The following is a 17,293-nucleotide window of genomic DNA, read 5'->3' as shown; positions in this document are numbered from 1 at the left end:
AGGCTTAAATGCAGCACTCGATCCTCACCCGACTCCACGATGATCCACTTAGCGCCAGCAGTGTGCTGGCAGCTTCAGGGGCAGCAGCGAGGCCTAATCCATCAGCCCCCTTCTGCCATCACCAAACTCCATCCCACCCCCGCCCACTGCTCCAGCCCCACCGTGCACGCAAGAACCTCACCGCACCAAACACGACAACAGAGAGGGCCACAGGCCTGGCCTGAGGCTCCAGGCTCCAACCAGGGAACCTTGCTCTATTTTGGCTCCCAAAATCAACCACCGAAGCGGCATGCACAAAGCGTGATCCTGGTCAAAACACACTTCTCCAAGCTGAAAGCTCACTGGGCCCACACCAGCACACACTCCAACTCTGAAGACTAGCAGGAGAGCCTGCCCCCTTGCATTCCCTCACGGCCTTTTAGCAGGGACCGCGGATTCATAGATGACCCAGCTTATGGGCAGACACGGTCGACCCTCAGTCAGGAGCCCCTCCAATACTGGAGTCCTTGGTGGTGTTTGCGTGAATGTCGGCAGGGGACACTGGCCTTCACTCCTAACAATCCCCTACACCCGAGAAAGGAAACGTGCTAACCTCAGTTTCGATAAGGATACGGTCGAGTGTTCTCACCCATTTTGTTCAGTGTTTCCAAGGAAGGCATACAAGGGTGTCATCATCGATCCAAGCACATGCTGGGATGCTGCAGAACACAACCGGGCAGTGCGCTGGGCTCTGCAGGGGAGTCATGAGCCTGGGGTACCCCAGAAGCCTGGAGAATCCACAGCCCTCAGGCCACTCAACAAGACGAACAATCAAGCCACTCTTGCAGCCATTGGGCCCATCTCACGAAAACCTAATATCTAATGGCACATCTTGGGGTGGTTGAATACCTACCATCCTGAGTTATCCGCGACCATGCTCGGGAACATGGCCCCGCCTCACTTTTTCCAGTTCTTCTTAGCACCTCCAGTCATCAGAGCACACGAAGATCTTGTTTTTGCCGACGGCGAGGCTTCCCAGCAACTGCACCTGGGAAGTGGACTGGTGTCCTCAAAGGACATGATCCATACAAATATTTTCCTGGGCTTGAGCTCTGAAACTGCTTCACAAGGACCTCTATCCCTTACCGAGAATTGACTGCATGTCTGATAGTGCGACTGCAGGAAGTTAGGCACATACATTGGCCGGTGTGTAAGAGGCTGTATTTCTGTGTTCACGCGTGTGACTCAGACTGCGCACACAGAAGCTCTTGTGGGTTTCTCTGTGTGCCTCTGACTACGCGTCTTGGTCTCTGTGTGTCCCTGTAGACCTGTGAAGTGGCGTCCAACAGTAAACGCCATAGTTTATACACAACACCCTGTCTAGACCCGCAATTGAAAGGAGAAAGCCCCCTGTCAGCTTCCAGAGGCCGCATGCAAACTTTAACCCCCAGGGGCTGTTGAAATACTCCACGGACTCCCACTCTCCCACAGCCACGCCTTATGACCAGAGCACAAACACTGGACGAGACCTGCCTCCCGGCCCTGGGTGTGACATCTACGTGCAACTCGAGAACCTGCCAGCTACCAGCACATCTGATGTGCACTTGGGGTCACTCCCAGCACTTTCGGAAGCAAGGGAACTCCCATGGGTGAGCTGACACCGACCTACAGATTTCTACTGGAAAGATGCAGCATGAAACCACTCAAGGGGCTAAAGAACATCGAACAAAGTGCAACTTCTTGCCAACTAGGCCTAATCACTTTCCTTTGACCCGTGGGAATGCCCACCACAGGAAGCAGTGGGCTTCAGCAGCCATGACCCATGTTGGAACCCCACATCGGAAACTAGGCCACCTTCCCGGCCCTGTCTCAGGTAGCTCCCATCCTGCAAGGTTCGCGGCCCTGACCCCTAAGGAACTGCTCAAACGCTCAACAGCCTCGTCCAACGTGCCCTACTCCAGCCAGCAGTGCGACGCGTCCCTACTGGAAGCCACAGACATCGTCCGAACACGGGAACAAGGAACACCATGGAAGACAGACCGCAAGCCTGACTGCTTTGAAGATGCTGATCCCACCTGATGCATCCTGGAAATTCTCCATTGCCACAGTCACACCACTGAGGAACTCAGAGTGATCAAAGCATGGTCCCCGAGGACCACAGACAAACTTGCAACGGAAGACCTCTGCCATGTGAGGGGACTTGGAATCCTGAAAGGGAACACTGGCTGGCCTTGGCAGCGCACCAGGGATGGCAACAGTGCCCCCTTCTCTGCCCCGCCAACGGACTGCTCTGGATAAAGCTCTGGCTATTCGAAAGGCCTGCATGCCACACGGGCCGGCCGCGCCATGCCCTCCGGCAGAAACACTATCGCTTTGCACATTCCCAAAAGTGGGAAAAGAGCGACCAAAGGGCTTGTTTGCATAACTCACCTACCCCCAAGAAGGCCGGCACAGATGCCTCAGTATGTCCATCTTCTCTATGTCCCGCAAGACACCCGTGGGGAGTCACTCCTCTGGAAACGGGATTGCAACTCTTCACAGATAACCTACCTCACTGCATCCTCATGAACTGCCAAAGCCATCCCCACCATAGGCAGCTGATGCCAGGCCATCACGAACAAGACACATCCTTGGGAAGCCGAGGCCTGCGCCTGCAACCCAATGATGACAGCCCATCCCACGACATCACACAGGACCTGTCCTCATGATACCTTACCATTCTCTCCAGGGCAGCAGTCACTACGCAGGCTTAAATGCAGCGCTCGATCCTCACCCCACTCCACGATGATCCACTTAGCGCCAGCAGTGTGCTGGCAGCTTCAGGGGCAGCAGCGAGGCCTAATTCATCAGCCCCCTTCTGCCATCACCAAACTCCATCCCACCCCCGCCCACTGCTCCAGCCCCACCGGGCACTCAAGAACCTCACCGCACCAAACACGACAACAGAGAGGGCCACAGGCCTGGCCTGAGGCTCCAGGCTCCAACCAGGGAACCTTGCTCATTTTGGCTCCCAAAATCAACCACCGAAGCTGCATGCACAAAGCGTGATCCTGGTCAAAACACACTTCTCCAAGCTGAAAGCTCACTGGGCCCAAACCAGCACACACTCCGACTCTGAAGACTAGCAGGAGAGCCTGCCCCCTTGCATTCCCTCACGGCCTTTTAGCAGGGACCGCAGATTCATAGATGGCCCAGCTTATGGGCAGACACGGTCGACCCTCAGTCAGGAGCCCCTCCAATACTGGAGTCCTTGGTGGTGTTTGTGTGCATGTCGGCAGGGGACACTGGCCTGCACTCCTAACAGTCCCCTACACCCGAGAGAGGAAACGTGCTGAACCTCAGTTTCGATAAGGATACGGTAGAGTGTTCTCACCCATTTTGTTCAGAGTTTCAAAGGAATGCATACAAGGGTGTCATCATCGATCCAAGCTCATGCTGGGATGCTGCAGAACACAACCGGGCACTGCGCCGGGCTCTGCACGGGAGTCATGAGCCTGGGGTACCCCAAAAGACTGGAGAATCCACAGCCCTCAGGCCACTCAACAAGACGAACAATCAAGCCACTCTTGCAGCCATTGGGCCCATCTGAGGAAAACCTAATATCTAATGGCACATCTTGGGGTGGTTGAATACCTACCATACGGAGTTATCCGCGACCATGCTCGGGGACATGGCCCCGCCTCACTTTTTCCAGTTCTTCTTAGCACCTCCAGTCATCAGAGCACACGAAGATCCTCTTGTTTTTGCCGACGGCGAGGCTTGCCCAGCAACTGCACCTGGGAAGTGGACTGGTGTCCTCAAAGGACATGATCCATACAAATATTTTCCTGGGCTTGAGCTCTGAAACTGCTTCCCAAGGACCTCTATCCCTTACCGGGAATTGACTGCATGTCTGATAGTACGACTGCAGGAAGTTAGGCACATACATTGGCCGGTGTGTGAGAGGCTGTATTTCTGTGTTCACGCGTGTGACTGTGACTGCGCACGCAGACGCTCTTGTGGGTTTCTCTGTGTGCCGCTGACTACGCGTCTTGGTCTCTGTGTGTCCCTGTAGCCCTGTGAAGAGGCGTCCAACAGTAAACGCCATAGCTTATACACAACACCCTGTCTAGATCCCCAACTGAAAGGAGAAAGCCCCCTCTCAGCTTCCAGAGGCCGCATGCAAACTTTAACCCCCAGGGGCTGTTGAAATACTCCACGGACTCCCGCTCTCCCACAGCCACGCCTTCTGACCAGAGCACAAAGACTGGACGAGACCTGCCTCCCGGCCCTGGGTGTGACATCTACGTGCAACTCGAGAACCTGCCAGCTACCAGCACATCTGATGTGCACTTGGGGTCACTCCCAGCACTTTCGGAAGCAAGGGAACTCCCATGGGTGACCCGACACCGACCTACAGCATTCTACTGGCAAGATGCAGCCTGAAACAACTCAATGGGCTAAAGAACATCGAACAAAGTGCAACTTCTTGCCACCTAGGCCTAATCACTTTCCTTTGACCCGTGGGAATGCCCACCACATGAAGCAGTGGCCTTCAGCAGCCATGACCCATGTTGGAACCCCACAGCGGAAACTAGGCCACCTTCCCGGCCATGTCTCAGGCAGCTCCCATCCTGCAAGTTTCGCGGCCCTGACCCCTAAGGAACCGCTCAAACGCTCAACAGCCTCGACCAACGTGCCCTACTACAGCCAGCATGGCGACGCTTCCCTACTGGAAGCCACAGACATCTTCCGAACACGGGAACGCTGAACACCAGGGAAGACAGACCGCAAGCCTGTCTGCATTGAAGGTGCTGATCCCACATGATGCATCCTGGAAATTCTCCACTGCCACAGTGACACCACTGACGAACTCACAGTGATCAAAGGCATGGTCCCCGAGGAACACAGACAGACTTGAAACGGAAGACCTCTGCCATCTGAGGGGACTTGGAAGCCTGAAAGGGAACAGTGGCTGGCCTTGGCAGCACACCAGGGATGGCAACAGTGCCCCCTTCTCTGCCCCGCCAACGGACTGCTCTGGATAAAGCTCTGGCTATTCGAAAGGCCTGCATGCCACACGGGCCGGCCGCGTCATGCCCTCCGGCAGAAACACTATCGCTCTGCACATTCCCAAAAGTGGGAAAAGTGTGACCAAAGGGCATGCTTGCATAACTCACCTACCCGCAAGAAGGCCGGCACAGACGCCTCAGCATGTCCATCTTCTCTATGTCCCACAAGACTCCCGTGGGGAGTCACTCCTCTGAAAACGGGATTGCAACTCTTCACAGGTAACCTACCTCACTGCATCCTCATGAACTGCCAAAGCCATCCCCACCATAGGCAGCTGATTCCAGGCCATCACAAACAAGACACATCTTTGGGAAGCCGAGGCCAGCGCCTGCAACCCAATGATGACAGCCCATCCCACGACATCACACAGGACCTGTCCTCATGATACCTTACCTTTCTCTCCAGGGCAGCAGCCACTACGCAGGCTTAAATGCAGCACTCGATCCTCACCCCACTCCACGATGATCCACTTAGCGCCAGCAGTGTGCTGGCAGCTTCAGGGGCAGCAGCGAGGCCTAATCCATCAGCCCCCTTCCGCCATCACCAAACTCCATCCCACCCCCGCCCACTGCTGCAGCCCCACCGGGCACTCAAGAACCTCACCGCACCAAACACAACAACAGAGAGGGCCACAGGCCTGGCCTGAGGCTCCAGGCTCCAACCAGGGAACCTTGCTCATTTTGGCTCCCAAAATCAACCACCGAAGCGGCATGCACAAAGCGTGATCCTGGTCAAAACACACTTCTCCAAGCTGAAAGCTCACTGGGCCCACACCAGCACACACTCCGACTCTGAAGACTAGCAGGAGAGCCTGCCCCCTTGCATTCCCTCACGGCCTTTTAGCAGGGACCGCGGATTCATAGATGACCCAGCTTATGGGCAGACACGGTCGACCCTCAGTCAGGAGCCCCTCCAATACTGGAGTCCTTGGTGGTGTTTGCGTGCATGTCGGCAGGGGACACTGGCCTTCACTCCTAACAATCCCCTACACCCGAGAGAGAAAACATGCTAACCTCAGTTTCGATAAGGATACGGTCGAGTGTTCTCACCCATTTTGTTCAGTGTTTCCAAGGAAGGCATACAAGGGTGTCATCATTGATCCAAGCACATGCTGGGATGCTGCAGAACACAACCGGGCAGTGCGCCGGGCTCTTCAGGGGAGTCATGAGCCTGGGGTACCCCAGAAGCCTGGAGAATCCACAGCCCTCAGGCCATTCAACAAGACGAACAATCAAGCCACTCTTGCAGCCATTGGGCCCATCTCACGAAAACCTAATATCTAATGGCACATCTTGGGGTGGTTGAATACCTACCATCCTGAATTATCCGCGACCATGCTCGGGAACATGGCCCAGCCTCACTTTTTCCAGTTCTTCTTAGCACCTCCAGTCATCAGAGCACACGAAGATCTTGTTTTTGCCGACGGCGAGGCTTCCCAGCAACTGCACCTGGGAAGTGGACTGGTGTCCTCAAAGGACATGATTCATACAAATATTTTCCTGGGCTTGAGCTCTGAAACTGCTTCACAAGGACCTCTATCCCTTACCGAGAATTGACTGCATGTCTGATAGTACGACTGCAGGAAGTTAGGCACATACATTGGCCGGTGTGTAAGAGGCTGTATTTCTGTGTTCACGCGTGTGACTCTGACTGCGCACACAGACGCTCTTGTGGGTTTCTCCTTGTGCCTCTGACTACGCGTCTTGGTCTCTGTGTGTCCCTGTAGACCTGTGAAGTGACGTCCAACAGTTAACGCCATAGTTTATACACAACACCCTGTCTAGACCCGCAATTGAAAGGAGAAAGCCCCCTGTCAGCTTCCAGAGGCCGCATGCAAACTTTAACCCCCAGGGGCTGTTGAAATACTCCACGGACTCCCACTCTCCCACAGCCACGCCTTCTGACCAGAGCACAAAGACTGGACGAGACCTGCCTCCCGGCCGTGGGTGTGACATCTACGTGCAACTCGAGAACCTGCCAGCTACCAGCACATCTGATGTGCACTTGGGGTCACTCCCAGCACTTTCGGAAGCAAGCGAACTCCCATGGGTGAGCTGACACCGACCTACAGATTTCTACTGGAAAGATGCAGCATGAAACCACTCAAGGGGCTAAAGAACATCGAACAAAGTGCAACTTCTTGCCAACTAGGCCTAATCACTTTCCTTTGACCCGTGGGAATGCCCACCACAGGAAGCAGTGGGCTTCAGCAGCCATGACACATGCTGGAACCCCACATCGGAAACTAGGCCACCTTCCCGGCCCTGTCTCAGGCAGCTCCCATCCTGCAAGGTTCGCGGCCCTGACCCCTAAGGAACTGCTCAAACGCTCAACACCCTCGTCCAACGTGCCCTACTCCAGGCAGCAGGGCGACGCGTCCCTACTGGAAGCCACAGACATCGTCCAAACACGGGAACAAGGAACACCATGGAAGACAGACCGCAAGCCTGACTGCTTTGAAGATGCTGATCCCAACTGATGCATCCTGGAAATTCTCCATTGCCACAGTCACACCACTGAGGAACTCAGAGTGATCAAAGCATGGTCCCCGAGGACCACAGACAAACTTGCAACGGAAGACCTCTGCCATGTGAGGGGACTTGGAATCCTGAAAGGGAACACTGGCTGGCCTTGGCAGCGCACCAGGGATGGCAACAGTGCCCCCTTCTCTGCCCCGCCAACGGACTGCTCTGGATAAAGCTCTGGCTATTCGAAAGGCCTGCATGCCACACGGGCCGGCCGCGTCATGCCCTCCGGCAGAAACACTATCGCTTTGCACATTGCCAAAAGTGGGAAAAGAGCGACCAAAGGGCTTGTTTGCATAACTCACCTACCCCCAAGAAGGCCGGCACAGATGCCTCAGTATGTCCATCTTCTCTATGTCCCGCAAGACACCCGTGGGGAGTCACTCCTCTGGAAACGGGATTGCAACTCTTCACAGATAACCTACCTCACTGCATCCTCATGAACTGCCAAAGCCATCCCCACCATAGGCAGCTGATGCCAGGCCATCACGAACAAGACACATCCTTGGGAAGCCGAGGCCAGCGCCTGCAACCCAATGATGACAGCCCATCCCACGACATCACACAGGACCTGTCCTCATGATAACTTACCATTCTCTCCAGGGCAGCAGCCACTACGCAGGCTTAAATGCAGCACTCGATCCTCACCCCACTCCAAGATGATCCACTTAGCGCCAGCAGTGTGCTGGCATCTTCAGGGGCAGCAGCGAGGCCTATTCCATCAGCCCCCTTCCGCCATCACCAAACTCCATCCCACCCCCGCCCACTGCTCCAGCCCCACCGGGCACTCAAGAACCTCACCGCACCAAACACGACAACAGAGAGGGCCACAGACCTGGCCTGAGGCTCCAGGCTCCAACCAGGGAACCTTGCTCATTTTGGCTCCCAAAATCAACCACCGAAGCTGCATGCACAAAGCGTCATCCTGGTCAAAACACACTTCTCCAAGCTGAAAGCTCACTGGGCGCAAACCAGCACACATTCCGACTCTGAAGACTAGCAGGAGAGCCTGCCCCCTTGCATTCCCTCACGGCCTTTTAGCAGGCACCGCAGATTCATAGATGACCCAGCTTATGGGCAGACACGGTCGACCCTCAGTCAGGAGCCCCTCCAATACTGGAGTCCTTGGTGGTGTTTGCGTGCATGTCGGCAGGGGACACTGGCCTTCACTCCTAACAGTCCCCTACACCCGAGAGAGGAAACGTGCTGAACCTCAGTTTCGATAAGGATACGGTCGAGTGTTCTCACCCATTTTGTTCAGAGTTTCCAAGGAAGGCATACAAGGGTGTCATCATCGATCCAAGCACATGCTGGGATGCTGCAGAACACAACCGGGCACTGCGCCGGGTCCTGCAGGGGAGTCGTGAGCCTGGGGTAACCCAAAAGACTGGAGAATCCACAGCCCTCAGGCCACTCAACAAGACGAACAATCAAGCCACTCTTGCAGCCATTGGGCCCATCTCAGGAAAACCTAATATCTAATGGCACATCTTGGTGTGGTTGAATACCTACCATCCTGAGTTATCCGCGACCATGCTCGGGAACATGGCCCCGCCTCACTTTTTCCAGTTCTTCTTAGCACCTCCAGTCATCAGAGCACACGAAGATCTTCTTGTTTTTGCCGACGGTGAGGCTTGCCCAGCAACTGCACCTGGGAAGTGCACTGGTGTCCTCAAAGGACATGATCCATACAAACATTTTCCTGGGCTTGAGCTCTGAAACTGCTTCCCAAGGACCTCTATCCCTTACCGAGAATTGACTACATGTCTGATAGTACGACTGCAGGAAGTTAGGCACATACATTGGCCGGTGTGTGAGAGGCTGTATTTCTGTGTTCATGCGTCTGACTGTGACTGAGCACGCAGACGCTCTTGTGGGTTTCTCTGTGTGCCGCTGACTACGCGTCTTGGTCTCTGTGTGTCCCTGTAGCCCTGTGAAGAGGCGTCCAACAGTAAACGCCATAGCTTATACACAACACCCTGTCTAGATCCCCAACTGAAAGGAGAAAGCCCCCGGTCAGCTTCCAGAGGCCGCATGCAAACTTTAACCCCCAGGGGCTGTTGAAATACTCCACGGACTCCCGCTCTCCCGCAGCCACGCCTTCTTACCAGAGCACAAAGACTGGACGAGACCTGCCTCCCGGCCGTGGGTGTGACATCTACGGGCAACTCGAGAACCTGCCAGCTACCAGCACATCTGATGTGCACTTGGGGTCACTCCCAGCACTTTCGGAAGCAAGGGAACTCCCATGGGTGACCCGACACCGACCTACAGCATTCTACTGGCAAGATGCAGCCTGAAACAACTCAATGGGCTAAAGAACATCGAACAAAGTGCAACTTCTTGCCAACTAGGCCTAATCACTTTCCTTTGACCCGTGGGAATGCCCACCACATGAAGCAGTGGCCTTCAGCAGCCATGACCCATGTTGGAACCCCACAGCGGAAACTAGGCCACCTTCCCGGCCATGTCTCAGGCAGCTCCCATCCTGAAAGATTCGCGGCCCTGACCCCTAAGGAACCGCTCAAACGCTCAACAGCCTCGTCCAACGTGCCCTACTCCAGCCAGCAGGGCGACGCGTCCCTACTGGAAGCCACAGACATCTTCCGAACACGGGAACGCTGAACACCAGGGAAGACAGACCACAAGCCTGTCTGCTTTGAAGATGCTGATCCCACCTGATGCATCCTGGAAATTCTCCACTGCCACAGTGACACCACTGAGGAACTCAGAGTGATCAAAGGCATGGTCCCCGAGGACCACAGACAGACTTGAAACGGAAGACCTCTGCCATGTGAGGAGACTTGGAAGCCTGAACGGGAAGAGTGGCTGGCCTTGGCAGCGCACCAGGGATGGCAACAGTGCCCCCTTCTCTGCCCCGCCAACGGACTGCTCTGGATAAAGCTCTGGCTATTCGAAAGGCCTGCATGCCACACGTGCCGGCCGCGTCATGCCCTCCGGCAGAAACACTATCGCTTTGCACATTGCCAAAAGTGGGAAAAGAGCGACCAAAGGGCTTGTTTGCATAACTCACCTACCCCCAAGAAGGCCGGCACAGATGCCTCAGCATGTCCATCTTCTCTATGTCCCGCAAGACACCCGTGGGGAGTCACTCCTCTGGAAACGGGATTGCAATTCTTCACAGGTAACCTAGCTCACTGCATCCTCATGAACTGCCAAAGCCATCCCCACCATAGGCAGCTGATGCCAGGCCATCACGAACAAGACACATCCTTGGGAAGCTGAGGCCAGCGCCTGCAACCCAATGATGACAGCCCATCCCACGACATCACACAGGACCTGTCCTCAGGATACCTTACCTTTCTCTCCAGGGCAGCAGCCACTACGCAGGCTTAAATGCAGCACTCGATCCTCACCCCACTCCACGATGATCCACTTAGCGCCAACAGTGTGCTGGCAGCTTCAGGGGCAGCAGCGAGGCCTAATCCATCAGCCCCCTTCCGCCATCACCAAACTCCATCCCACCCCCGCCCACTGCTCCAGCCCCACCGGGCACTCAAGAACCTCACCGCACCAAACACGACAACAGAGCGGGCCACAAGCCTGGCCTGAGGCTCCAGGCTCCAACCAGGGAACCTTGCTCATTTTGGCTCCCAAAATCAACCACCAAAGCGGCATGCACAAAGCGTGATCCTGGTCAAAACACACTTCTCCAAGCTGAAAGCTCACTGGGCCCACACCAGCACACACTCCGACTCTGAAGACTAGCAGGAGAGCCTGCCCCCTTGCATTCCCTCACGGCTTTTTAGAAGGGACAGCGGATTCATAGATGACCCAGCTTATGGGCAGACACGGTCGACCCTCAGTCAGGAGCCCCTCCAATACTGGAATCCTTGGTGGTGTTTGCGTGCATGTCGGCAGGGGACACTGGCCTTCACTCCTAACAGTCCCCTACACCCGAGAGAGGAAACGTGCTGAACCTCAGTTTCGATAAGGATACGGTAGAGTGTTCTCAACCATTTTGTTCAGAGTTTCCAAGGAATGCATACAAGGGTGTCATCATCGATCGAAGCACATGCTAGGATGCTGCAGAACACAACCGGGCAGTGTGCCGGGCTCTGCAGGGGAGTCATGAGCCTGGGGTACCCCAAAAGCCTGGAGAATCCATAGGCCTCAGGCCACTCAACAGGACGAACAATCAAGCCACTCTTGCAACCATTGGGCCCATCTCAGGAAAACCTAGTATCTAATGGCACATCTTGGGGTGGTTGAATACCTACCATACTGAGTTATCCGCGACCATGCTCGGGAACATGGCCCCGCCTCACTTTTTCCAGTTCTTCTTAGCACCTCCAGTCATCAGAGCACACGAAGATCTTCTTGTTTTTGCCGACGGCGAGGCTTGCCCAGCAACTGCACCTGGGAAGTGGACTGGTGTCCTCAAAGGACATGATGCATACAAACATTTACCTGGGCTTGAGCTCTGAAACTGCTTCCCAAGGACCTCTATCCCTTACCGAGAATTGACTGCATGTCTGATAGTACGACTGCAGGAAGTTAGGCACATACATTGGCCGGTGTGTGAGAGGCTGTATTTCTGTGTTCACGCGTGTGACTGTGACTGCGCACGCAGACGCTCTTGTGGGTTTCTCTGTGTGCCGCTGACTTCGCGTCTTGGTCTCTGTGTGTCCCTGTAGCCCTGTGAAGATGCGTCCAACAGTAAATGTCATAGTTTATACACAACACCCTGTCTAAACCCCCAACTGAAAGGAGAAAGCCCCCTGTCAGCTTCCAGAGGCCGCATGCAAACTTTAACCCCCAAGGGCTGTTGAAATGCTCCACGGGCTCCCGCTCTTCCACAGCCACGCCTTCTGACCAGAGCACAAAGACTGGACGAGACCTGCCTCCCGGCCCAGGGTGTGACATCTACGGGCAACTCGAGAACCTGCCAGCTACCAGCAGATCTGATGTGCACTTGGGGTCACTCCCAGCACTTTCGGAAGCAAGGGAACTCCCATGGGTGACCTGACACCGACCTACAGCATTCTACTGGAAAGATACAGCTTGAAACCACTCAAGGGGCTAAAGAACATCAAACAAAGTGCAACTTCTTGCCAACTAGGCCTAATCACTTTCCTTTGACCCGTGGGAATGCCCACCACAGGAAGCAGTGGGCTTCAGCAGCCATGACCCATGCTGGAACCCCACATCGGAAACTAGGCCACCTTCCCGGCCCTGTCTCAGGCAGCTCCCATCCTGCAAGGTTCGCGGCCCTGACCCCTAAGGAACCGCTCAAACGCTCAACAGCCTCGTCCAACGTGCCCTACTCCAGCCAGCATGGCGACGCATCCCTACTGGAAGCCACAGACATCGTCCGAACACGGGAACAGGGAACACCATGGAAGACAGACCGCAAGCCTGTCTGCTTTGAAGATGCTGATCCCACCTGATGCATCCTGGAAATTCTCCATTGCCACAGTCACACCACTGAGGAACTCAGAGTGATCAAAGGCATGGTCCCCGAGGACCACAGACAAACTTGCAACGGAAGACCTCTGCCATGTGAGGGGACTTGGAATCCTGAAAGGGAACACTGGCTGGCCTTGGCAGCACACCAGGGATGGCAACAGTGCCCCCTTCTCTGCCCCGCCAACGGACTGCTCTGGATAAAGCTCTGGCTATTCGAAAGGCCTGCATGCCACACGGGCCGGCCGCGTCATGCCCTCCGGCAGAAACACTATCGCTATGCACATTCCCAAAAGTGGGAAAAGAGTGACCAAAGAGCATGCTTGCATAACTCACCTACCCGCAAGAAGGCCGGCACAGACGCCTCAGCATGTCCATCTTCTCTATGTCCCACAAGACTCCCGAGGGGAGTCACTCCTCTGAAAACGGGATTGCAACTCTTCACAGGTAACCTACCTCACTGCATCCTCATGAACTGCCAAAGCCATCCCCACCATAGGCAGCTGATTCCAGGCCATCACAAACAAGACACATCTTTGGGAAGCCGAGGCCAGCGCCTGCAACCCAATGATGACAGCCCATCCCACGACATCACACAGGACCTGTCCTCATGATACCTTACCTTTCTCTCCAGGGCAGCAGCCACTACGCAGGCTTAAATGCAGCACTCGATCCTCACCCCACTCCACGATGATCCACTTAGCGCCAGCAGTGTGCTGGCAGCTTCAGGGGCAGCAGCGAGGCCTAATCCATCAGCCCCCTTCCGCCATCACCAAACTCCATCCCACCCCCGCCCACTGCTCCAGCCCCACCGGGCACTCAAGAACCTCACCGCACCAAACACGACAACAGACAGGGCCACAGGCCTGGCCTGAGGCTCCAGGCTCCAACCAGGGAACCTTGCTCATTTTGGCTCCCAAAATCAACCACCGAAGCGGCATGCACAAAGCGTGATCCTGGTCAAAACACACTTCTCCAAGCTGAAAGCTCACTGGGCCCACACCAGCACACACTCCGACTCTGAAGACTAGCAGGAGAGCCTGCCCCCTTGCATTCCCTCACGGCCTTTTAGCAGGGACCGCGGATTCATAGATGACCCAGCTTATGGGCAGACACTGTCGATCCTCAGACAGGAGCCCCTCCAATGCTAGAGCCATTAGTGGTGTTGGCATGCATGTCAGCAGGGGATGTTGGCCCTCACTCCTAACAGTCCCCTACACCCGAGAGAGGAAACGTGCTAACCTCACTTTCGATAAGGATACGGTCGAGTGTTCTCACCCATTTTCTTCAGAGTTTCCAAGGAAGGTATTCAAGGGTGTCATCATCGATCCAAGCACATGCTGGGATGCTGCAGAACACAACCGGGCAGTGCGCCGGGCTCTCCAGGGGAGTCATGAGCCTGGGGTACCCCAAAAGCCTGGAGAATCCACAGCCCTCAGGCCACTCAACAAGACGAACAATCAAGCCACTCTTGCAGCCATTGGGCCCATCTCAGGAAAACCTAATATCTAATGACACATCTTGGGGTGGTTGAATACCTACCATACTGAGTTATCCGCAACCATGCTCGGGAACATGGCCCCGCCTCACCTTTTTCCAGTTCTTCTTAGCACCTCCAGTCATCAGAGCACACGAAGATCTTCTTGTTTTTGCCGACGGCGAGGCTTGCCCAGCAACTGCACCTGGGAAGTGGACTGGTGTCCTCAAAGACATGATCCATACAAATATTTTCCTGGGCTTGAGCTCTGAAACTGCTTCCCAAGGACCTCTATCCCTTACCGAGAATTGACTGCATGTCTGATAGTACGACTGCAGGAAGTTAGGCACATACATTGGCCGGTGTGTGAGAGGCTGTATTTCTGTGTTCACGCGTGTGACTGTCACTGCGCACGCAGACGCTCTTGTGGGTTTCTCTGTGTGCCGCTGACTACGCGTCTTGGTCTCTGTGTGTCCCTGTAGCCCTGTGAAGAGGCGTCCAACAGTAAACGCCATAGCTTATACACAACACCCTGTCTAGATCCCCAACTGAAAGGAGAAAGCCCCCTCTCAGCTTCCAGAGGCCGCATGCAAACTTTAACCCCCAGGGGCTTTTGAAATACTCCACGGACTCCCGCTCTCCCACAGCCACGCCTTCTGACCAGAGCACAAAGACAGGACGAGACCTGCCTCCCGGCCCTGGGTGTGACATCTACGTGCAACTCGAGAACCTGCCAGCTACCAGCACATCTGATGTGCACTTGGGGTCACTCCCAGCACTTTCGGAAGCAAGGGAACTCCCATGGGTGACCCGACACCGACCTACAGCATTCTACTGGCAAGTTGCAGCCTGAAACAACTCAATGGGCTAAAGAACATCGAACAAAGTGCAACTTCTTGCCAACTAGGCCTAATCACTTTCCTTTGACCCGTGGGAATGCCCACCACATGAAGCAGTGGGCTTCAGCAGCCATGACCCATGTTGGAACCCCACAGCGGAAACTAGGCCACCTTCCCGGCCATGTCTCAGGCAGCTCCCATCCTGCAAGGTTCGCGGCCCTGACCCCTAAGGAACCGCTCAAACGCTCAACAGCCTCGTCCAACGTGCCCTACTCCAGCCAGCAGGGCGACGCTTCCCTACTGGAAGACACAGACATCTTCCGAACACGGGAACGCTGAACACCAGGGAAGACAGACCGCAAGCCTGTCTGCATTGAAGGTGCTGATCCCACATGATGCATCCTGGAAATTCTCCACTGCCACAGTGACACCACTGACGAACTCACAGTGATCAAAGGCATGGTCCCCGAGGAACACAGACAGACTTGAAACGGAAGACCTCTGCCATCTGAGGGGACTTGGAAGCCTGAAAGGGAACAGTGGCTGGCCTTGGCAGCACACCAGGGATGGCAACAGTGCCCCCTTCTCTGCCCCGCCAACGGACTGCTCTGGATAAAGCTCTGGCTATTCGAAAGGCCTGCATGCCACACGGGCCGGCCGCGTCATGCCCTCCGGCAGAAACACTATCGCTCTGCACATTCCCAAAAGTGGGAAAAGAGTGACCAAAGGGCATGCTTGCATAACTCACCTACCCGCAAGAAGGCCGGCACAGACGCCTCAGCATGTCCATCTTCTCTATGTCCCACAAGACTCCCGTGGGGAGTCACTCCTCTGAAAACGGGATTGCAACTCTTCACAGGTAACCTACCTCACTGCATCCTCATGAACTGCCAAAGACATCCCCACCATAGGCAGCTGATTCCAGGCCATCACAAACAAGACACATCTTTGGGAAGCCGAGGCCAGCGCCTGCAACCCAATGATGACAGCCCATCCCACGACATCACACAGGACCTGTCCTCATGATACCTTACCTTTCTCTCCAGGGCAGCAGCCACTACGCAGGCTTAAATGCAGCACTCGATCCTCACCCCACTCCACGATGATCCACTTAGCGCCAGCAGTGTGCTGGCAGCTTCAGGGGCAGCAGCGAGGCCTAATCCATCAGCCCCCTTCCGCCATCACCAAACTCCATCCCACCCCCGCCCACTGCTCCAGCCCCACCGGGCACTCAAGAACCTCACCGCACCAAACACAACAACAGAGAGGGCCACAGGCCTGGCCTGAGGCTCCAGGCTCCAACCAGGGAACCTTGCTCATTTTGGCTCCCAAAATCAACCACCGAAGCGGCATGCACAAAGCGTGATCCTGGTCAAAACACACTTCTCCAAGCTGAAAGCTCACTGGGCCCACACCAGCACACACTCCGACTCTGAAGACTAGCAGGAGAGCCTGCCCCCTTGCATTCCCTCACGGCCTTTTAGCAGGGACCGCGGATTCATAGATGACCCAGCTTATGGGCAGACACGGTCGACCCTCAGTCAGGAGCCCCTCCAATACTGGAGTCCTTGGTGGTGTTTGCGTCCATGTCGGCAGGGGACACTGGCCTTCACTCCTAACAATCCCCTACACCCGAGAGAGAAAACATGCTAACCTCAGTTTCGATAAGGATACGGTCGAGTGTTCTCACCCATTTTGTTCAGTGTTTCCAAGGAAGGCATACAAGGGTGTCATCATTGATCCAAGCACATGCTGGGATGCTGCAGAACACAACCGGGCAGTGCGCCGGGCTCTTCAGGGGAGTCATGAGCCTGGGGTACCCCAGAAGCCTGGAGAATCCACAGCCCTCAGGCCATTCAACAAGACGAACAATCAAGCCACTCTTGCAGCCATTGGGCCCATCTCACGAAAACCTAATATCTAATGGCACATCTTGGGGTGGTTGAATACCTACCATCCTGAATTATCCGCGACCATGCTCGGGAACATGGCCC

At 55.3% G+C, this 17,293-nt stretch overlaps 7 non-coding genes across 7 annotated transcripts; all 7 read right to left on the bottom strand.

Moving 5' to 3' along the window:
• Positions 1 to 588: 588 nt before the first annotated feature.
• LOC137751555 (small nucleolar RNA SNORD116) lies at positions 589 to 681 on the bottom strand. The gene has a single exon (XR_011070841.1). It is a non-coding gene; the product is annotated as a small nucleolar RNA SNORD116 (small nucleolar RNA).
• A 2,631-nt stretch (positions 682 to 3,312) lies between these two features.
• LOC137778632 (small nucleolar RNA SNORD116) lies at positions 3,313 to 3,405 on the bottom strand. Its single transcript, XR_011076953.1, has one exon. It is a non-coding gene; the product is annotated as a small nucleolar RNA SNORD116 (small nucleolar RNA).
• Positions 3,406 to 6,040: 2,635 nt separating this feature from the next.
• On the bottom strand, positions 6,041 to 6,133 carry LOC137751597 (small nucleolar RNA SNORD116). The gene has a single exon (XR_011070879.1). It is a non-coding gene; the product is annotated as a small nucleolar RNA SNORD116 (small nucleolar RNA).
• A 2,631-nt stretch (positions 6,134 to 8,764) lies between these two features.
• On the bottom strand, positions 8,765 to 8,857 carry LOC137750945 (small nucleolar RNA SNORD116). Its single transcript, XR_011070654.1, has one exon. It is a non-coding gene; the product is annotated as a small nucleolar RNA SNORD116 (small nucleolar RNA).
• A 2,636-nt stretch (positions 8,858 to 11,493) lies between these two features.
• LOC137751146 (small nucleolar RNA SNORD116) lies at positions 11,494 to 11,586 on the bottom strand. Its single transcript, XR_011070701.1, has one exon. It is a non-coding gene; the product is annotated as a small nucleolar RNA SNORD116 (small nucleolar RNA).
• A 2,635-nt stretch (positions 11,587 to 14,221) lies between these two features.
• Positions 14,222 to 14,314, bottom strand: LOC137751641 (small nucleolar RNA SNORD116). Its single transcript, XR_011070896.1, has one exon. It is a non-coding gene; the product is annotated as a small nucleolar RNA SNORD116 (small nucleolar RNA).
• Positions 14,315 to 16,949: 2,635 nt separating this feature from the next.
• LOC137751591 (small nucleolar RNA SNORD116) lies at positions 16,950 to 17,042 on the bottom strand. Its single transcript, XR_011070877.1, has one exon. It is a non-coding gene; the product is annotated as a small nucleolar RNA SNORD116 (small nucleolar RNA).
• Between the last annotated feature and the right edge of the window lie 251 nt (positions 17,043 to 17,293).

This window comes from Eschrichtius robustus, chromosome 1, assembly GCF_028021215.1.
Source record: "Eschrichtius robustus isolate mEscRob2 chromosome 1, mEscRob2.pri, whole genome shotgun sequence".
NCBI lineage: Eukaryota > Metazoa > Chordata > Mammalia > Artiodactyla > Eschrichtiidae > Eschrichtius > Eschrichtius robustus.
Note: the sequence above shows the minus strand (reverse complement) of the source record. Positions and strands in the feature narration are given on the sequence as shown.